Below are 22,970 nucleotides of genomic sequence, written 5' to 3'. Positions count from 1 at the left end.
CAGATCTCTTGTAACCATGGAGATGCTCTCAGAAGAACAAAAAAATGAATTGACTTTATTTCCAAACGTGAGTGCTCGATCATGTTGATGATCTAATTAAATATGACTAATGACTCCTATAAAGCCACTTTGCCAAATCTTACAAAATTGACATAAGAGAAAGAAAAAGAATAGTTAATATTGAAATGTAATTGAATAGAACACGCCCCAGAATCATTCATAAGGATGGCTATTTGGAAACCATACTTAAATTCATTAAAATTGTATCAAAATCAAAATGCAGCTATCCAGAGGGTACAAGAACGTACATAATAGTCCAAGAAAACACCCATAAAATACCAGATTAAAAAATAAGGACCGAGTTTCCCTCCACCCACAGTGAATGGGATCCCATTCACCCCGGGGCGGGAATAGGTATCAGGAGGGATATATATTTTGGAACATACCAAAACCCTAGGATGGAGGGTGAACCGTCCTCTATGGGTGGAGGGAAACTTAGTCCAAAAAATAATGGTGAAATAAGACATTATTACTAGGCCTGTAAACGGATCGGATTCAGCTCGGATACGGATCGGATGTAATCAGATCCGGATATTCCTTGGTCGAATACGGATACCTCTAAACGGATTCGGATGGATTCGAATGCGGATCGAATTCGGATTTTCGACCATTCATTTACATCTTTGCCTTGTGTAACCCAAACTTTTCTCCCCCTAGTGGATACAATTTACTTTCAATCCATAGTTTCAGATCATGATTCTCTTTTCCTCATATTTTAGAACCTGTTGAATCTTAAAAAACCCTCAAGCTCATTATTTACTTAATTTTTTATAATTAAGTATTCGGATTCGGATTTTTATCAGATTATTCGGATATTTTTTTTTCGGATATCTCTAAACGAATTCGAATGCCCCTAAAAGGATACGGATGCGGATCGAATTCGAATTTTCAATTATCCATTTACAGCCCTAATTATTACTCAAACATATTTGGCAAGATCTTGGAAACACATCTCATCAAAATAAATAAATCTTCGTGTTGGCTTTGTTAGTTTTAGGATCAAACTATGGTTGCCTTTTTTTTTTCTTCTGTGGAGAAACATTGCTACAAGGGTCACAACTTAAAAAATTGGGAATCAGATCAGTGAATTGGTCACTTGGGATCGACTGGAGGACTGATTCTAGAATTCTTGAGACTAAATCTGGCTGATTCGGATCCGAATGCAGGGACCAATTCCACCACCTATTCTGTGTGTCATCCTTATCCCCCACATTACCTAATCTACTATATATGACTCTATCAAGACAAGTTGATGTGGTTCAAGGCAACTCAAACTCTATCACCGACAACTATCGATCACATGCGATAATTAATGTTTGGACTTTTATTCTCACATGTGATAATTAGTACTAGGAAATCTTATTCAATCACATGTGATAATACAAGGATTCTTTAAATTCTATCGCAAAGTGCTTGTACACATCTACGATTTTATGATAAACAATTCCGCGGTGTAGGGTGAGTGTAGGGGACTGATAGTAATTGTCCCTATACTTATTTAGATTTGTTATCATTTCTTGTTTTGTCATATTAAATGGTTTCATATTTTAAAACTATTCAAAATTGAAAATTTTAACAAATATATTGGTCTAACTTTCAAACCCTCAATGATATGATATCAAGAAGCAAACATAAATTCTTCAATCTCCTCCTAAAATTTGTCCAAATCAACAAAAGCTTGGGTAGATTCTTCTGGTGAAGATAGGTCTTCTTCAGGTGAAGGTATGTCTTCAGGGTCCCTCTCAGGTTTAACCCATTTCTCATAAGTGTTAGGAACTAATCCTTTGTTGGGCAATTGAGACCAGCACTTGGGTATTTTAAGCTCATCTACCAACATCCCACAAGCTTTGTTCACCAATGTCAAGTCCCTCCGAGTGAATGGCCGGAATTCCAAAGTACAACTTTGAAAACCATCTGTAAGATGTAGGTACGTCTCAAGGCTGTGGAACCCTTTCAAATTGAATCCTTTGTTTAAGTAAGGTGATGCTTGCACATCAAGTTTCAATTCAGTTCCTACATGAGTGTAGTGCCATTGTGATATGCATGTGATGATCTCTTCCAACTTGTGAAGATCTTCATCCCAGGCATCAAAGGGACTATATCCTGCTTCATTACAATACGTAATGTTTTTACTCCCATTTTGCGAAGCTTCTCTTTCAAGGCTTTGTTACCGACTCTCGATGCACCAAAGGAGATGACACAGATAGGAAGATCAGGAATGGCTTTTGCAACTTCATAAGCATTGAGGAGAGCCAAGGCACCACCTAAGCTATGGCCAGTGATAGTGAGGCTCACTTCATCACCTCTTTTTCTATAGAGGCTAACTAGTTTAATTACTTGTTTCAATCATCACTTGCTCTGAGGCACTTGACTTGTAGATGTCATGGAAGCCATGCTCAACCTTCACATCTCCATCTCCAATTGGTATCAAATCCAATTGTAGATCCTTATACCATTCACAAGGTGACAAGGTGCCACGCCACGATGATGTCACGTACGCGACTCTTCATCATTGCTAAAACCCACATACCCAATCCAATTGGAATCTTTGCTCCATGTGTCCATCAGGTGGGTCCTCTCGAGCCATCGTGGCACATCAATGTGTGACATGGCATAGATGTACTTTCTTACGACGTACCCATTCTTCATAAGCCCTAATTTGTCGAATATCTTTCGGGCGTTGTATTTGCAACTCCCACAATACTCCGACGAGAAATCAAAATCGAAAACATCATATATAGCCTGAGCAAATTCGCCATATTTGATGATCTCTCATCGAAGCCAAGGGTGTAGAGGATCTAGAAGGTTATTCCAATCTAATGAGCCATTGATTTCGTGCTATCTTGAAGATATATCTTTTTTAGGAGATTCCTGAGTCGTTTGATTGTAACGTTGTAGGCCATTCCAATCTATGCAGGGACGGTGAGGGATCTCTATATGGAGCTCGACGAGGCTCGAGAGTGATTGATGCATATGAGGCTCAATGTGTACTGGCCTTCTGATGGGCACAAATTGCGAGACGTCGATTCACAGGGGAATCAAAGGAGCTAGGAAGACATTGATGGATTGTGGATGTTATAGCCTACATCACAAGTATACACTGGAAGAGCTAGGATATAATTTGGGATTGGATTTAGATCGATTTTGATACCTCTGGAGAGGTTGGGAGCGGGGAGCTTGGAGAGATGAGCGTTCTCCTTATGTTGCGTGTGAAAACCTCCGGTACTTGGTTCGCCCGTGGATGAACCTGCAAAAACCAAGCAATGAGCGCAAGAGGGCCGGTGTGGCTCCGGCCTAGGACTCTCCGATGCTCAAGTCAGGTCTTCAACGCGACAGCGTAACTGTGTAGTAAAAAAGCCAGATGAGGAATAGTGCTCCATACCTGGGTATTTATAGAGTAAGGAGGAGATGAGACGGTTGGAAGAGTCCTAGTATGGTAGGAGTCCTTCTTTCGGAAGGTTCTCTCGCGTGGAGCAGAGTGGAGAGTTATTTTCGGGGTCGGACTCTTATTAAGGTAAGAGTCCATGTAGAGTGTGATTCCGTGTTGCGCTGGGATCGTGGCTCGGTCCTTATCCCACGATTCTCGGGATGTGCTTGACGTGGCTGGAGATCCCGGTGGGATGCTATGAGAGCCTCAATGGAGGAGGGCTCGGCCTATGAGGTCGGCCCGTGGGGTCGGCAATGGAGGTCGGCCCGGGAGGAGGTCTCGGCCGCGAGTTCGGCTAGGAGTCTATGGCTGACCGTATAATCTCGGCCTCGGCCATCGGCCGGCTCTCCCAAACCAGGCTTTGTCGGGTGACTTATCGGAGATGGGGTCGGCCCAATTTCTGCTCGGCCCAACTCGGTTCTCGGACTGAGGTTGGGTCGGCCACGTGGCAGCCTCGATAGGTGGGGTGTTTTATGCCTCATCACAGGCCCCCACTCATCGGTGTCGGCTCGGCGTTGATGAGTGAAGTTTCTGGGCGCTTGTCGGAAGATTCTTGCGGTTGGGCGAGATTATTTATTGCTGCGGTTTGACGTTGCACAATCGGCGGTTGGGTGTCCGTGCCACGTCGCAGAGCCATTATGGCGGGCTCGGGAATTAACGTCCTTTGATCTGGGCCGTTGGATCATCTTGAGCTCGGTCGGCCGTTGGATCAAGAAACCCAAGGATTATAAATAGGCGACTCCTAACTATTCATTCTTCACTGCTCTAAGTTATTGACTTCTCGGCAAGTTTGGAACCGTCAACTCGGTAGATCTCATCGTTTGCTTGCTCGTGATCGACTGGCCGAAGCTTCGTTCGTGATCGACTCGGCCATCGTTGCGTTCTGCTCGCCTCTTCTTCAACCAAAGTCTTCTCCGCCCAGATGTCGGTTGGTAGTAGTCCTATGGGCGAACCTCGCCCGGGCGGCAGAGGGCACTAGTCCGAGCCGAGAACTCCCATTCGCTCTCCCACCATAGACCTGTTGGGCTAGACCTCGACGAGCCCGATGTAGTGGAGCTTCGTCGGGCCGAGGTGGCCGAGCCCCGTTACCCATGGAGTTTGACCACGCGGCCCAATCCACGGCCGAGCCGGGCCGAGAACTCCGGGTCGTCCTCATCCGATGAGGAATCAAGTGAGGAGATTCGTCCGAGATGGGGTTGGCTCTGGTAAGCTCGCCTACCGATGCCCCGAGCCCGAGGAAGGCGGTCGGCCTTTGCTTGAGCACGATCACGGAGGCCGACCTCGACTATCCGAGGACGACCTACGCCATCCCCGAGGGACATTCACTCAGTTCCTAATCCCGGGAGATGGCCTGCTTCATCGCCCGGGAGGTGGCTCATGCGAGACGCCCTTCAAGTATACGTTTTGGCTCCCGTTGTCGCCTGGTGGACCAGATCTTGGACCACTTCCACGTCTCCTGGTCACCGGTGTGCCGAACTCTTGGCTGGCCGTGTATGGCTTCTACGCCTGCTCGCGAGATGGGCCGAGGTGCGAGCGTGGCGCTTTTCTCTCGGCTCTTCTTCCGAAGAAGTCTCCCGAGAAGGGGTGGTATTATTCGCCGCCGATCGGGAAGAGTGCGGCTCTAGGTGGTCACAAATTTACGGTCGCACGCCGACCTTCAACAAGTATTGGAAGCCCGTTTTTCTTTGCTTCCATTCCCAACAGCCCTCTCCGAACCGAGTGGAAGGAGATGAATCGAACTATGTAAATAGAGTACTACCCCGACCGAGAACGAGATGACCTCGCTCGACCTGATTCCCAGTCGTCCGCCCTTCGATGTTCTCCGCTTCAGGACGAGGGGTTTCTTCGAGTTGGCATATGACCCCTGGTAGGAATCCTTGCCGAGCTTATCTCGGTTGTCCGCCGACCCCTTTACTTTGTTTTCTTTTCCTTTTCGACTTGTTTTTTATGTTTTCCGTTTCTCTTGCGGTGGTCGGCCACATTCCTCCAATGGACACAGGCTTGAAGGCCGAGATTATCGCGAAAGGAAGAAGAAGAATGCCGAGAAGAGACCCCGGCGAGCCCTCCAAGGCCTCCAAGGGCAAGGGGGTGATGCCGGGACCATCGGACGCGGTGGTCGGTCTGGAGGCCGAGAAGAACACGGTCAAGCCGGGTCTCCGAGGAAGGGGAAAGGCCGAAAAGGCGAGAGGAGCCCGCCGAGAGACATCAAACGCCAAAAGCTCTCGGTAAACTTGACGAGTGGTGGCCTTCCGCCCGTGGCTTCTCCCACCAACATCTCCCGATACATCCTGGGAGGGCTTCGGCCAACAACGTCCTGTGAGGCCGACCTGGCGCCTCTTCCGGGGACTCGGCCTTGACGTCGGCCGCTCACGCCAAGGAATGGCTGGATGCGGTCGGCTCCCAGCCGACAAGGAGAAGCTCGAGGCGCGTCCGACCCTGAGCTCCTCTCCACCCTATTTCAAGACTTCAATATGGTAAGTTTCCTTGTCGGCTCTTGCATATGATCTCGATGTGTGTAGTTTATCCCGATTTTTTGTTCTCATGCTTTTTTGTAGGGGTTCGCCAAAGCAGTGGAGACCATGCTCCGCTCGAGCGGCTCTCCGACCGAGAACTATTCCTTGGACTTCCAAGGCAAGAAGGCTTATCAGACGCCCGAGATGCCGTTCGGGCGTCGGGAGACCCAAGAGAAGCTCACCACCTGCAGGCCGAAGTGGAGAGCTCTCGGCCGAGGTGGTCGGCGAGAGAGAAGGTCCGGCTCTGCGGCTCGGCTCGGCGAGGTGAAGGAGAAGGCCAAGGAAGATCTGGCCACGGCTCGGGCGCGGCGGTCGGCGACTATCTCCAATCGGAGGATTACGCCGATATCGCCATGAGATCGGGAAGCCTCCCTTCGCCAAGGTTTTGAAGCGAGCCGAGTGAGCTTTTGGCCGAGATCAAGGCAGCGTACCCTGAACTCAATCTCTCCCGCTTTGACGATGATGCGACTACTTTTGCAGGGGAGATAGGAGATGAGGAGGGAGCCGAGGTCACCCAAGCTCAGCCCCTTGAGGCACCTGCTCTAGCCGATGTCTTCCCTCTGGGAGCTGTCCCCCAAGACCCTGCTGCCGAGCCCAATACCGTGGACGCCTCCGAGGGTGCCTCCAAGTCCCACGTCGAGGAGACGGAGATGTAAATTTTTTTTTTTTTTTTTTTTTTTGTGTGTGTGTGTGGGGCCGAGCTGCCCCTTTTGTAACCGTGCCGATCAGTCGGCTTACAATGAATAAAACAACTTATTTTTGTCGAATTTGTCTAAGTATTTGAACTCGGCGCCCTCAGCATTCTTTTCCTTGCGTATTCGTTTTGTTTGTGGCCAAGCTGCCGAGTCGTTTCACTAACCGAGCTTAGGAACTCGTCTCTTTTTATCCATGCCCAACGTTGTCGGCGGTTTCGGCCATGCACGCCCGAGGTCAATGCGATCTTCGCTTTGGTTGGTTAATTCGCCTTTCCTTGATCGATTGGAGAGGCTATCATATAAGCGGACGCGTGGCCGAATATCCTTCTTGGTCGAGCCTAATGCCTTAGCGTGGTTTTGTACTTCGTTAGGCTCGGCCAAATAGGGATGTCGGCCCTTGAGAGGTCGGCCATGTCTATGTGGACAGGTCTTACGACTCGGCGCCGACCTACGAGGTCGGTCTTTGATGTCGGCCTGGTCTATGAGGACCGGTCTTATGACTTAGCTGCCGACCTATGAGGGTCGGTCTTTGATGTCGGCCTGGTCTATGAGGACCGGTCTTATGACTTGGCTGCCGACCTATGAGGGTCGGTCTTTGATGTCGGCCTGGTCTATGAGGACCGGTCTTATGACTTGGCTGCCGACCTATGAGGGTCGGTCTTTGATGTCGGCCTGGTCTATGAGTACCGGTCTTATGACTTGGCTGCCGACCTATGAGGGTCGGTCTGTGATGTCGGCCTGGTCTATGAGGACCGGTCTTATGACTTGGCTGCCGACCTGTGAGGGTCGGTCTTTGATGTCGGCCTGGTCTATGAGGACCGGTCTTATGACTTGGCTGCCGACCTATGAGGGTCGGTCTGTGATGTCGGCCTGGTCTATGAGGACCGGTCTTATGACTTCGACTTGGGAGCTTGCCAATATGTTGAGTGTTGGAGAAAAGACTTTATTGAATCAAATGTCGGAACTGAAGCCGAATACAAGCATGCTCAATTATTGAAAAAACTTTTTCAAATTTTTTGAGTTCCAAGGTCTCGGTACCTTCTTGCCCCCCGGAGTCTGCAAGCGATATGTGCCAGGGCGAATTTGCTTGGAGACTATGTACGGGCCTTCCCAATTTGGTGCTAATTTTCCTTGTTGCCTCGGCTGGGATGCGCTGAGTTTTCGAGAACAAGGTCCCCTTGACGAAAATGCCGCTCTTTGACTCTTGAATCATAGTAGCTTGCCGTCTTCTGTTGGTACGCCGCGTTTGAGTAGGGCATTTTCTCGGACTTCATCGAGGAAGTCAAGATTGGCTCTCAGCCCATCTTCATAGGTCTTCTCATCGAAGTTGAGCACTCGGTGCGATGAAGCCATAACTTCAACCGGTGCGAGGGCTTCGGTCCCATAAGCGAGGCGAAACGGACTCTCCCGGTTGGAGTTCTTACGATCGTCCGATATGCCCATAGGACGCTTGGGAGTTCTTCCACCCATCTCCCCTTGGCCTCATCCAACCTCCTCTTAATGCCGGCAAGTAATGTTCGGTTGGACACTTCTACTTGTCCATTTGCTTGTGGATGAGCTACCGAGATGGGTCGGAAGTCAATGTGGAAGTGCGCGCAATTCTCGGAAGGCCGGGTTGTTGAATTGCGCGCCATTATCAGTGATGAGAACTTTCGGTAGCCCAAACCGGTAGATGACCTTATCTCGGAAAAAATTTTTCATGTTTTTCTCATTGATGGTGGCAAGGGGCTCGGCCTCGACCCACTTGGTGAAGTAATCGATCACCACTACTACGTATTTCTCGTTTCCCCTGTCTTGGGGTGAAATCTCCAAGAATGTCCATTCCCCACATAGCGAATGGGATTGGGCTCGGCATTGAGGTTAATTTTGTTGCTGGTCGGCTTGGGATTGGCGCGACAGTTGGCACTTCTCACACGTCTTCACGTATTTCATGGCCTCTTCTTGCATTCTTGGCCAATAGAATCCTTGCCGAAGTATCTTGTATGCAAGAGCTCGGCCGCCCATGTGACTCCCGCATATTCCCTCATGCACCTCGGCTAATGCATACTCGGCCCCCTTCGGTCCCAGACATCGGAGAAGAGGGGCCGAGATTGCCCTTTGTAGAGTACTCCGTCGATCATCGAGTACTTGGAAGATCGGATCTTGACCTTCCTTGCTTCGTCTCGGTTCCCCGGGAGCAGGTCATTCTTCAAGTAGTTGACAATGGGGTCCAACCAGGTCGGCCCGTCCTCTTCAATGTGCTTTATGCTTTCTTCTTGTAAGGATGGCTTCTCCAATATTTCTATGTATACCGACCGGCTCAGATATTGGAGGTCGGCCTCGGCCAACCTAGATAAGGAGTCCGCCGCGGCATTCTCTTTTCTCGATATTCGAGTCATCTCAAAGTGCTCGAGCTCGAGATCGGATCTCGGGCTCGACCTGGTATGCTATCATCCTTTCGTCTTTTGCCTCGTAGTGTCCGTTGACCTGGTTGACCACGAGTTGGGAGTCTCCTCGCACCTTCAATCGTTTTATGCCCATAGCTTTGCGACTCGAAGTCCAAGAAGGGCTTCATACTCACCTCGTTGTTTGAGGCGGGAAACTTGAACCTTAGGGCATATTGGACCGAAAGCCTTCGGAGCTTACAGTATTAGGCCGGCCCCGCTTCCTCCGGAATTGCTTGAGCCGTCAACATTCATGGTCCAAATCGGGTCGGCCGTAGCCCCGACCTCCTCGATCTCTTTTCTTCTCAACCTCATGTTCGGGCCCGTGCATTCGGCGATGAAGTCGGCCAGGGCTTGTCCTTTTATCGCCGTCCTCGGTCGATAGCTTATATCGTATTCACTTAGCTCAAGCGCCCAGAAATCAGCCGTCCAAACGCTTCGGGTTTGTGTAATATCTTTTGAGTGGCTGGTCGGTCGCACCACGATCGGATGAGCTTGGAGTACGGCCTTAGTTTCCTTGCAGCCGTGATTAGAGCGAATGCTACTTTCTCGAACCCGAGTACCTTGTCTCGGCATCAACAAGAACGTGGCTGATATAGTATATCGGCCTTTGAGTTCGACTCTCTTCCCTGATCAACATCGCACCGACCGCTACGGGAGTGGCGGCTAAGTAGACTTGAAGCTCCTCTTTTGGTTCAGGTCACCGAGAAGAGGCGGGTTCTCCAAATATTTCTTCACTCTTCAAAAGCTTCTTGGCATTCGGATGACCGAGATAAAATCTTTTGGGTTTCGGATATTCTTTAGGGCCTTAAAGAACGGTAGGCACTTGTCGCCCGATCTCGACATGAATCGCGCCAACGCCGCCACACTTCCGTTTAGCCTTTGTACTTCTCGGATCGTCCTTGGGGACTCATCTCTTGGATGGCTCGATTTTTGCCGGATTGGCTTCGATGCCTCGATAGAGACCATGAAGCCGAGGAACTTTCCCGAGGTTACGCCGAATGCACACTTGGCGGGATTCAGACTTCATCTGGTTCTTCCTCAATACGCCGAAGGCTTCTTCCAGTCAGCCAAGTGGTGTTCGGCCTTCAAACTTTTCACCAACATGTCGTCCCACGTAGACTTCCATGTTCTTTCCGATCTGCTCGCGGAATATATAGTTCACGAGGCGCCGGTATGTCGCTGCGGCGTTCTTCAATCAACGGCATGACCTTGTAGCGTAAATTCTCTTGGTCGGTTCGGAAGGCCGTGTACGACTCGTCCTCCTCATGCATCATGATTTGGTTGTAGCCGAGTATGCGCGTCCATGAAACTCGGCATCTCGTGACCTGCCATGGCGTCGATCAAGAGGTCGATCCGAGGTAGTGGGTACTCATCTTTTGGGCGAGCCTTGTTGAGGTCGGTGTAGTCGACACACATTCTCCACTTTCCGTTCGGTTTAGGGACCATGACGACATTAGCCAACCAGGTCGGGAATTTCTCTTCTCGGATGAATCCTGATCGGCGAAGCTTCTCCACCTCTTCTTTGATTGCGGTTTGTCGATCAAGTGCGTAGTTCCTTCTCTTCGCGGATTGGTTTTTGACCGGATCCACATGGAGTCGATGCTCGGCTATATGTCCGGTATGCCCAACATGTCCGCGGCCGACAGGCGAAGACATCGGCGTTCACTTTTAAGAAAACTCCGAGCCGCCTCCTTTGATCTTCACTCGAGTAGTGATCCGAGCTGGACCACCTTAGCCGGGTCATCTTCGCCGAGATGAAGTGGGGTCGAGTCTTCCACGGGTCGCCCTCTTCTCTCGATAAGCTCATCCCGCTGATCTTCGGGAGATGTTCGACGCACATGGCCATTCCTCGAACATTACCCTTGTTTTGCTTGGCGAAAGTAGCGTAGCACTCTCGTGCCTTCTTTTGGTCGCCTCGGACCTCGCCGACACCGTTCTCGGTGGGGAACTTCATCTTCAAGTGAGTCGGGAGATGATGGCTTGGAGGGCGGTCAATGACGGACGGCCGAGTATGGCGTTGAAAGCCACTACCGACCGTACCACCATGAATTTGACTTGGATCGTGCCTGGCATGGAGCTTGCCCAATTGTGACTAGTAGATCGATCGAGCCCTTGATGGTCGCGGCGCTCCCGAGAACCCGTGAAGCGAGGTTCCTTCGGGCTTAAGCGCTCGTCGCGAAGCCAAATTGTCGTGCGCTTCGGTGACATAAGGTCCACGGATGCGCGGTATCGACCAATACACGGTGTACGGGTCTGTTCGCAATTTCTACCGCACCACTAAAGCATCGTCACGAGGTAAACTTATACCTTCGAGGTCGGCTTCCGTGAAGGAGATCGTCACCGCCGGCTTGAGTTTCTTGGCGGGCATCTCGGCTACTCCGGCGAAGCGGCGTTTGCCTTAGCCTTTCGAGTACTCTCTTGCCGGGCCCTCCGAGGATAGTGTATATGGGGGCTCCCTTGTCATTGCTTGGCCCGGATCCGTCCTCCTTCTTCTCGGCTCGGACCTTGTCATCATCTCTTTCAACTCGCCTTTTTTCGGCCCTAGGCTCGGCTCTTCTTTGATCTCGGTCATCAGGCCGTCGACCTCCACGATCTTCTCGGCCTCCTTTGACATATCGCTTCAAGTGGCCCGCTTTTATCGCTCTTCAATTTCTCTTTTCACGATAACAATCTTCGATGTCGTGACCGATGTCCTTGTGGAATTGGCAATATTTGTTGGGATTCCGAGATGACCCGCTTGCATCGGCCGGGGTCGGCGGATGTACCCCATCTTGTATTTGCATCGGATCTCCTTGTGAGATGCATTCAATGGCGTGTAGTCGGGGCTCCGAGCTCGATCCGACCTGTCACCTCGGTGATCCGTCCCTTGGCCTTTTGTCTTCTCTTCGGCCGTCTGTGTCGGCCTTTTCTTGTCAGTGCGACCTTCGTTGCCCTTTCGGGCTTGGAGGACCTCGGCCATATTTGCGAACTCGTTGCACCTCTCCAAGAGCTCGGCCAGGTTTCTTGTCGGCTCCGGGCCAAGTCCTTGATAAGGTCCATGTCGGCCAATCCGTTGCTCATAGCCGTATGGGCGTGGCCTCATCCAAATCCTTGATATCTAAGGATTCCTTGTTGAAGCGGAGACGAATGCTCGGACGACTCGTCGGGCCTTTGTTTCACACTCGAGGAGGTTGACCGTGGTCTTCTTATGTTTCATACTACTCGGAAGCGCGTGACAAAGGCTCGACGAGTTGAGCGAAGCTTCTTATGGAATTTGGCGGCAACCAGGAAAACCATGAGGTCGCCGCGCTTTGAGGGATGCGGGAAGGCTCGGCAAGAAACGATCTCGGTTCCCCGTACATGGTCATCATCGCATTAAAGTAGTTGATGTGATCTGCCGGGTCGGTCGTCCCGTCATACCGGTCGAACGGGGAGGTTTGAAACCGTGTGGTAGCGGCGCGGTCATGATCTCGGGAGGATAAGGGTGACGCCCGACCAAAGAGTAGGCGTCCGGGTCGCTGTTTCTTCAACCCCTCTACTGCTCGGCCAAGTCTCGTAGCCGCTTCTCCAGCTCGGTTTCGGTGCTCGGCCAATGGCTCCTCGGCCCCGGCCGATAGGGTCGGTCATCCCGTTGTAGTCGGCCATTCTGTAAGCTCGGTCCTCCCCCCTTCCTTGTTCTTTTTCTTCTTGGAAGTTGGACCTCGGGGCTCCCCGTTGCTCTTCTCGGGAGGTGAGCTCTGACCCCGGGAGTATGACGCGATCCTTCTCCTTGTCTCGCGCGCGCCTTTCAACCGGGTCTTTTCTTTGTTCTCGGAATCTCCTCGGCGGTTCGTCCTCTCCGATCCGTCCGAAAATACCGACCTCCTCGCTACCGAGCCGGCCGGTTCAATTTCTGCCTGCTCGCGGGCTTTGGCGATGTTCTTGTTCACCCGCCGAGCGCCTCTTGGGCGCGGAGGTGGAGTCTTCGACGAGACGGGTGCGAGGACGCAGCCCGACTCGGCTCGGCCCTACGCCGGCCGCCATTTTGCTGCGAGTTTCTTTCGGCGTGAACCGGGGCGAGGGGGCGCGGCCGTGGCCCCCATCGCCCGCCTTGGGCCATTTGGTTCATGAAGGCGCGCGCATCTCGTTGGTGTGGAGCATCTGCACTGCAAATCCATAACTTGTCGATTATTTGCCGGGGCTTCGGGTCCAAACTCTCCGGCAAGGGTGGTGGTGCGGTAGGACATTCCCGTCCAACCTTGGCTCGGCTGCACTCCGCTAGCCGCGGCCGTGGTTAGTGCAACTCCCCCATTCCCGCTCTCGGAGGGGGAATGGTGCCCGTGATGGGCTGCGCACCACCTGCCCTAGGGGTCTTCGCTTTATCCCCGCCGAGAGGCTTCGGGGCGGTGATCGTCTCGTCGGCACAACGGGTTGCGGCTCCTCCGTCGGGAAGTAGAGCCATGCTGCCCGACCTCGTATGCACCATTATTATTGTTCGGGAATTGGCGAAACGACGATGCTTGCCGATGTCGTTCCCACAGACAGCGCCAAATCATTGCGTGTGAAAACCTCCAGTACTTGGTTCGCCGTGGATGAACCTGCAAAAACCAAGCAATGAGCGCAAGAGGGCGTATGGCTCGGCCTAGGACTCTCCGATGCTCAAGTCGGGTCTTCAACGCGACAACAGAATCGCTAGTAGTAAAAAGCCGGATGAGGAATAGTGCTCCATACCTGGGTATTTATAGAGTAAGGAGGAGATGAGACGGTTGGAAGAGTCCTAGTATGGTAGGAGTCCTTCTTTCGGAAGGTTCTCTCGTGGAGCGGAGTGGAGAGTTATTTCGGGTCGGACTCTTATTAAGGTAAGAGTCCATGTAGAGTGTGATTCCGTGTTGCGGGGATCGTGGCTGGTCCTTATCCCACGATTCTCGGGATGTGCCGACGTGTGCCGGAGATCCCCGGTGGGATGCTATGAGAGCCTCAATGGAGGAGGGCTCGGCCTACGAGGTCGGCCCGTGGGGTCGGCAATGGAGGTCGGCCCGGGAGGAGGGCTCGGCCTACGAGGTCGGCCCGTGGGGTCGGCAATGGAGGTCGGCCCGGGAGGAGGTCTCGGCCGCGAGTTCGGCTAGGAGTCTATGGCTGACCCGTATAATCTCGGCCTCGGCCACGGCCGGCTCGCCCAAACCGAGGCTTTGTCGGGTGACTTATCGGAGATGGGGTCGGCCCAATTTCTGCTCGGCCCAACTCGGTTCTCGGACTGAGGTCGGGTCGGCCACGTGGCAGCCTCTGATAGGTGGGGTGTTTTATGCCTCATCACCTTACAAAACTGAAGAGATAGGAGAGGAGGATAAATTTAAATGAGGAGATGAGAAAATAGAGTTTTTTGTTTTTTTTGGTTTTAGGTAGAAGAAAGTCTATTGAGAAAGACGTGGAGACATTGAATTTGATATCTCATTTTCTATTCTACAATTCAACTATTAAAATCCACGTTTTTAATTAAAATTTAAAATAAAAAAAATAAAATTACCTCTAATGGGTGTGGAATTTTTTTATATCCATTTTGGAGTTATTGTTATATCACACCAGTCTATTCTGAACGGCACAGGAACCGTCAATTCTTCATTGAAGAGATCAGGATGGATGTTTACTATTTTGTTGGAGGGACATGTTATTTTGATAGTTGTACCTTTTTTGAAAACTAACCATTTTTTGGAACTAGAGCTATTTGGGCTTGCATAGGGGCTCGATCACTCTTCACAACTAGGCTATAAGATCAAGGAAATTTGGTGCTTCAACAAGGACCTTCTTGATATAATTCTGTTTCCAACTACGACTATGTGATCTTGGAGGTTGGTCCCTCTTTTGAAGAAAGTGACGGAGTCAACTTCAGGCGGCATACCTAATAGCACCACAAAGAATGCTAATATTCTGGATTTCACTAATTTTATAACCAGACATGTAATTGACATGTGATTAAATCCGAACATGAGTTTGTTATGTATGACAATATTGTAGAAACGCTTTCTTCATTCTGTTAATATATTGTTTTCTTTTTCCATAAAAAAAAAACTGGGTTTTAATTATTTTTTATTTTTTTCTTCATGGATAATTAACAACTGATTTGATTGGGGTAGGCCACATTTGGGCTCCAAAACCCATTTGCTAGTGGCCCAACCCTTAGTTAAACAACACCCAGATAAAATAATGTAAGGGTGTCACATTAGAGGTCAACCAAAATGACCAATCGGATTGAATTGGGAAATCGAAACAGAGTGAACCAGATTCGGTTTTGGTTATGATTTTAGGAAAACTCTTGGTTCGGTTTTCTTCTGAACCAATAGGACCAATATGTCCAAAACCGATCAAAATTGATCGAATGGATTGAAACCAAAAAAACCCAATAAAAAACGATATTTGTTATTTATTTTTTCCCTTTTTATATGTGAGAAACTGATTATAGACCGATAAAGGACCGTTAAGAGAAATCGACAAGGGACCAAAACGACTAGACCAATAGCTATTCGTTTTGGTTTGGTCTTTGTAGATCGATTAGTTATCGATTCGTTTTCGATCTGATACGCTACATGCTAAAAACTGAACCGATCGTTTGACATCTTTACTGTAATGTACTATTACTGTACCTATTGGTTGGGCTTATTTCAGGGCTTTGGCCATGTAGTTGGGCTTATTTTGACTGTTGGTGACATTTAGTAATTTTTTTTTAAGTGGGAGAGTAATATTTTGGGGAAGGACAACTTATAAATGCCAAATGTATTTCTATATTATAGTTATGGAAGGATTGTCTTGTATCTTGAAGATTTATAGAGATATAGATATGTTTAGAGGAATTAAAATTGAAAGGGAGAGAGAACAATTACCAAAAGTGTGGAGTGTAAAAGCCCACCCTAGGGGGATCTTTATCCCCTCAATTTGTCTGTCCCTCAATTTCCTCAATTCCATCTAATAGGGTGGTAGAAATGACCATCCTACCCTCTGCCCGAACACACTACCCAAGGTGGGTCCACCTCCCTCTATCAGAGGGAATTGAAGAAATTGACGGATAGGCAAATTGATGTGATATTTTTCCCACCCTAGGGTGATAAGCAAAGAGGGTGTCCTATTAATGGATCTTTATCCCCTCAATTTGTCTGCCCCTCAATTTCCTCAATTTCATGTAATAGACGGGGTGAAAATGATCACCCTACCCCCTGCCCAAACACACTGCCCAAGTGGGGCCTACCTCCCTCTATTAGATGGAATTGAGGAAATTGACGGACAAGCAAATTAAGGTGATAATTTTCCCCTATTAATTGTCAAAAGTTTGCCAATCCAAATCTTTAGGAGGATTGGGGTTTGGGCTTCTTTCTGTCCATAATAAGACATTATTACTTAAATTAGCATAGAGAGTTTTGATCCAACTTGATCAGCCTTCGGTAAAGGTGCTTAAATGGAAATACTTGAAAGATAGTTTCTTATCCTATTTGGCATGTAAAGATTCATCTCACATTTTGTGTTTAGTAGGTGCATTAACTATCATGGGGGGGGGGGGGGGGGGGGTGGGGGGAGAAAAATATATCATTACTAAATATGTAAAGAAATTTAAGTAGTTTATACAATCATTTGGGGTAATGATTATAATGATACAAAAGTTTCTTTTTAGGTTTGAAAATTTTTCCTTCATTTTCCTTCCTGTCCCTTCCTTTTGATTCCCCTTGCAACCAAACAGAACCAAATTGATATCATTCATGCATGTTGACCCCTACTATTGTTTATGTAAAAAAATGGTTGAAACTAAATGGCACATTTTCCTCTCATGTGACTTTTTTAAAAGGATTTTGGCAGCCGGGCAATTAGGACTAGGGTTTGAGCGCATTTGTTTATCTTTTCTTGAAGATATATTTAAATCTTATTTTCAAAATCCAATATTCCCTAATTTTGACGGATCCTTTGTCTTTTCGGTTCTTGCCATTTCCTTTTATTTTCTATTGATGACTGGAAATGTTGTTATATTTTGCCATAAGGATCCTAACTTAATTATGTTTTTAAAGAATATTGAGAGATGGGCTAGAGACCTTAGCCTTCCTCCAATGTGTCTTAATTCAACCACTTTTGTTCATCATGATGAAGAAATAGTCTATTTTTTACTTGAGTACCAAAGGCTATTACAGGGGATTCCATGTTTAATAATTTGTAAAGGTAGTTTTGATCCAAATACTGGTTTTGCAGGATTGGCCTCTATTTTGATATTTAATTCGTAGTTTTCTGGTGGCACATGTTAACAATGGTTTTGTAGGAAACTCTCACTAATAAAAATTGCAGGAGTTGCGACAGGCTTTACATAGGGATCACGAAGATAGGGATGAGCACATATAGAGGTCTAGATGGATTCACAAGAAGTGGTGAATCTTTTTATGCAAAGAACTACTAAAGGATGGTATTGGGAGAACTCTAACTTATTTTATGATAATTTTAAATTCATGGATATTTTTAGATCTATATATATTAAGAAAAATGACAGGAAGATAGTAGCAATGGCATATGAATGGGGTAGGCAAGCTAGGCTTAATCGAATTCAGGTTTGATTAGGGACAAAATTGAAAACGCTTTGTTTAATTAAGTTTTTTATATTCTCATAAGAAAATGGTAAACATATTTGTGACACTATAGCTTTCAAATTTGAAACACATAAGCCTTGTCAAGGTAAGGCGGTCATTGCGCCATGCCTTGTGTGTACGCTGCTATGGCCGCTATGGGCAACGCACCGTAGAGGATCACGATCCCCTGAGAGGGGTTTCTATCAACTGAGGCGCTCCATCTTCCACCACTATCTTCACCATCAGCTCACAGTGCTCACTCTGCTACCCATCCCTAGTCAAATGGATGGCACGCCCGTCTTGGTCATCAGCTCACAATTGCTCACAAGCATGGCTCACCCTGTCAACCTCGGTTATGAGTCCCTCAGACTCTTCCATCATTTGGCACATCTGGTATGTTACCAACTTCCCCATCTACCTCCACTCAATCACACACCGACATTGTTAATATGGACTTCAATGCTATGCCTAACCTGCAAGTACAAGCGCCTATTCCAAATGATGCAGGTACCTCAACTGGTGTGACGGTCGCTCATAGTGGCACGAATACTGCCGCAGTCCCCAATGTTGAACAGCCACCAGCTCCTAGCTTGCGCACTCATCCTATGCAATTGTGCCCCAACCCGCACCCATCGACGCGCTATCCTTTACCATCGGCAGATTTGTCTCAATGTCACTTGGAGTGGAACGTAATTGCTTCACTGAAGTAAACAAACATACTCATTGGAGGGACACCATGTTACTGCAGTTTAATGCTCTATTAAAGAATGCCACATGGACCTTGATTCCCCCTTCACCAAATCAAAATCTGGTAGGCTGTAAATGGATATTTTGCATCAAGCGAAAAATAGATGGTTCAATTGAGCGTTACAAAGCACGTCTTGTTACTAAGGGCTATAGTCAATAGGAGGGTATTGACTACATGGAAACCTTCCTGTAGTGTCAAGCCCATTACAGTTCGCATAGTTTTATCTTTTAGCCACAACGAATAACTGGGAATTGCGTCAGTTGGATGTTAGCAACGCCTTTCTATATGGCACCCTGAATGAAGCGTGTATATGACACAGTTGGGTTCATTGATCCAAACAAACCCAACCATGTCTGTCATCAACATAAATCCATGTATGGCTTAAAACAGATGTCAAGTGCTTGGTTTCACTAGTTGATCACATTTTTCACCTCTCTTGATTTTGAACGATCCAAAACTGACCCATCTTTGTTTATCCTCAAAAATGGATATCGTCATCTCTATGTTCTTGTCTATCTATTGTCAATACCGGTTCTAACCCAGCCTTGCTACAACAAACAATTGCTGCCTTGAGCAACGAATTTTCTATTCAGGACTTAGGCGTTCTCCATTATTTTCTTGGAGTCGAGGTCTTACCACACTCAAAGGTACTCTCTTGGCTCAACCGAAATATATAGTGGATCTCTGACAGAAAACCAACATGGATGGAGTTAAACAAGTTCACAAGCCCATGACTACCACAACCCGTCTCTTACAGTCTATGAGAAAACCTCTTGCAAATGCCTTCGTCTATCAAAGTGATGTTGTTGCTTTACAGTATGCCACACTCACCAGACCTGATATTTCCTTCTCTATTAATATGGTTTGTCAATTTCTCAAGGCGCCAATTGATGAACATTGTTAAGCTGTCAAGCGAATTCTTCGCTACCTCAAAGAGACGGTCTCCCATGGCTTATTGCTCACACGAAATACTACACAACAATTAATCGCCTACAGTGATGTTGATTGGGCGGGTGGCCTAGATGACAGAAAATTAACAGGGGGTTTTTCTCTTTTTTTTTTTTTTTTCAGGTGACCATTTGATTTCTTGGTCAGCTTGAAAGCAAGCTACAATAGCCCGATCTTCCATACAATCTGGATATCGAACCATTGCTAATGTAATCGCTGAGCTTATCTAATTGAAATGCTTGCTCTAGGAACTAGGCTTTCCCATCACCCATTCACTCATCTTATGGTGTGACAACCTCGGTGCAATATATCTCACCGTCAACCATCTATTTCATGCCCACACCAAACACTTCGAGATAGATTTCCATTTTGTTCGCCAACTTGTCTCACGAGGTCAACTGGAGATCAAATTTATCTCAACATGGGATCCAATTGTAGATAACTTTACAAAACCGCTATCCACATGCAGATTCGTGTTTCTTCGAGACAAGCTGAAGATTAGTCCAAGACCATCTTCATCTTGAGGGGGTCTATTAAGAGAGTTTTCAATTTCAAACTTTGAATTCAAGCTTTACCCATTCATGCTCATCTGTGGTAACAAATTTTTAAAAATTACAACTACTTGTAGTTATCCGATTGCTACAACTTAAGAAGCAATACTATTGTAGACACTGAATTTTGTCACCCCCCCGACGATGATGACAACAGGACACGGACAGACATTGGTATCTCTCAAGAAGGACTCTTGTCCCTACATCTAAGCCAAATCACCATAATATCCCTAAAATGACTTATAAGACCCTTTTACCAAATGCTGAAGGAGGTACTGCTCACCCTCAAAACTTGATTCTCGGTTGAGCGGTGTCGTATCACCCTCAAAACTTGATTCTCGGTTGAGCGGTGCCGTATCACCCTCAAAACTTGATTCTCAGTTGAGCGGTGCCATATCACCCTCATACATTCTCTATCAGTTAAGTGGAGTCATTTCCTCATTAACTTTTAGCCCGTCTAAATCTTTTTCTAGATTTAGCGGATGATTCCAGTGCGTCTACAACTTCTTCAAGATTTAGCAGATGATTCCAACCCATTTGAATCTTCTTCAAGATTTAACGGATGATTCTTCAAAATTTAGCAAAAGATTCCTGACCGTCTGAGTCTTGGATTTCTGACCATTCGGGTCGCCTGTTACTCTCAGGTAAAAGACCGAAAGGTCACTTGCCAGAGGAGTATAGAATGAAGACCGTTATTCTTAAACGTGTGATAGGATGGGTCACCCGATAAAAGAGTGCGAAATGAATTACTTTGAGTTGCCAAATGATTGGTGTTGTCATTTAACCCATGAAGATTTGGTTATTCCCGAATTTTTTCTTTTGAGGTTTATCGAAAGATTTCATCGCAATTAACCGCTTGTTTGGCAACTCTGGTTGAGTGGTACCATATTACCCTCACATAATAAAGATTTGGTTTTTCCCGAGTTTTTCTTTTGAGGTTTATCGAAGGATCTCATCGTGATTAATCGCCTGTGTTGGCAACTCTGCTGCCTTTGAGCAAAGCATCAGCAGTACATGCTCTTGGTGATAAAATTAGTTGGTCTTTTATCTTTACCCTTCGGCTGTTGGCACAGGCCTCGGCCAAAGAGGGGTAAACTATAGACACTGAATTTTGTCACCCCCCGACGATGATGACAACAAAACACGGACAGACATTGGTATCTTTTAAGAAAGACTCCTGTCCCTACATCTAAGCCAAATCACCCTGACATCCCTAAAATGACTTATAAGACCCTTTTACCAAATGCTGAAGGAGGTACTGCTCACCTTCCCCAACCACGGCGCTCCCAAAGAAAGAAGCCTTTAAAGAAAGAGGCCTATTTTATGAAGAGTCAAAAGGGAGGGGGAAAAACCTTGAAAAGCCCAAACAAAGAAGCCTAATAGGCCCAAAGCTGCCCAAAAACAACAAAGAAGCCCATTTAAGGCCCAAAAGTGTGGAGAATGACATACTCTGACCACGAAGCCTTGGTCAATCCCCCACGGCACCATGGAGGCCTCCCTCGGCAACGTGGTAAAAAACCACGTCGCCACGAGGGGCTGCGACGTCAGCCTGTTGACGTCATCCACGGTGTCGTGGAGGACCTATCCGGCGCCATAAGGGTGGGACACCCCCTATAAATAGGAGGGTCCCCCTCCCCTCATTTTTAGGAATTCTAGGCCTAGGGAGACCCTCTCAGTCCGATTTTTGCCCTCTTTCAAGACTTTGTAAGCGAGTTTTGAGCAATATTCCGAGTTGTGGGTAGATCCATCGATTACCCGCTTGAGTGAAGAGCGCTCACCTCCTAGTCAAGATATTATTCCGTTCGCATACGAATAACAAAAACCTCCTTTTATAGCTGTTATTTTGTCTGTGTACAGATAACGAGAACCCCTTATACAGCCGTTGCTCTGCCCGAAGTCTGAGTAACGAAACCCATCTCATATAGTCTTTACTCTGTTCGACAAGAGAGAGGCAAGTCGATCATCTGTCTCCACCTGAGCCGTGGGACATCGCATATTTCGTATTTAGTACATTTTCATTTATTTCTTGTATTTCTTGACAGGTATCTGTCTCTTTCCTTCTTATTATTTTTTGCATAATGTAAACCATTAAAGTAACATGTTTTAGTGTATATAGTAAATGATTTTTTTCTATATTTGTCATGTTTAGTACATCAAAATCTAGCATTGCATGTTGATATAGGATGTATTATTAAGGGAGAATATTCGAAAACAAGCATTTAGTAGAAAGACCGGTTTATCTGGGCGAGGTGGGTGCCTAATACCTTCCCACTCTCGGAATCTGACTACTTACCCTGAATCTCTGACCAGACCATATGGAATCACGTAGCCTTTTCCGCTAATCCCGGATGGGGCTACACCCATTGGGTCCTAGGCCCTAATCCTAGGTGGTGACTCTATTTCTTTATGAAGCATGATCTCAATCCCCATGATGATATGTCGGAACGATATGCCGTTATTCATCGAAACCAATCCTTGTCGCCATAAAGCTAAGGAACCCTCGTCCCGAGGACCGCGGTACTTACAACTATAAAGATTGACCGCAATCCATTTTATGGGTATACGATATTAGTCAAACTTATCTCAGATATTATTCCTTTACATGTTCAACATGTTGTGGTCTCCTTGTTTCCTACTCTCTGATTTTGACACATCAACATATTGGGTTCGATCGTTGCAGCTGATGGTTTCTGATTCTCTAGAAATGTGACACTTTGCTAGATATTAGTGGAGTGACCTATCAGCTGTATATCACCTAGGTGGCAACCCTTCACTTGGTCAAACCTATCAGTACGTTACAGTTGCTAGAATCTGGTTGTGAGAACACCTAACGAGCATCATCTCATTTCACATCGCATTGGTGTCTTCTTCTAAGTCTCACTTTCCTTGTTTGACCATATTATCAGTAAATGTTCTTAGGGACTCTGCTTTTAACCTCCACCACCTTATCTTAGGGTACATAGGTTCCCTTTTCCTACGCTTTTGTGCACTTAGGTACATATTCAGATCCACCAGTCTATGTTGGGTGATTAAGCTCTCTGCAGGGATAACCT

The 22,970-nt window shown here is 47.3% G+C and overlaps 1 pseudogene; it reads right to left on the bottom strand.

Moving 5' to 3' along the window:
- Nucleotides 1-1,711: 1,711 nt before the first annotated feature.
- LOC122639015 lies at nucleotides 1,712-3,033 on the bottom strand (annotated as a pseudogene).
- Nucleotides 3,034-22,970: the final 19,937 nt, after the last annotated feature.

This window comes from Telopea speciosissima, chromosome 9, assembly GCF_018873765.1.
Source record: "Telopea speciosissima isolate NSW1024214 ecotype Mountain lineage chromosome 9, Tspe_v1, whole genome shotgun sequence".
In the NCBI taxonomy this organism is placed as follows: Eukaryota; Viridiplantae; Streptophyta; class Magnoliopsida; order Proteales; family Proteaceae; genus Telopea; species Telopea speciosissima.
The sequence above is the reverse complement of the archived record's forward strand: the minus strand, read 5'-3'. Positions and strand labels throughout refer to the sequence as shown.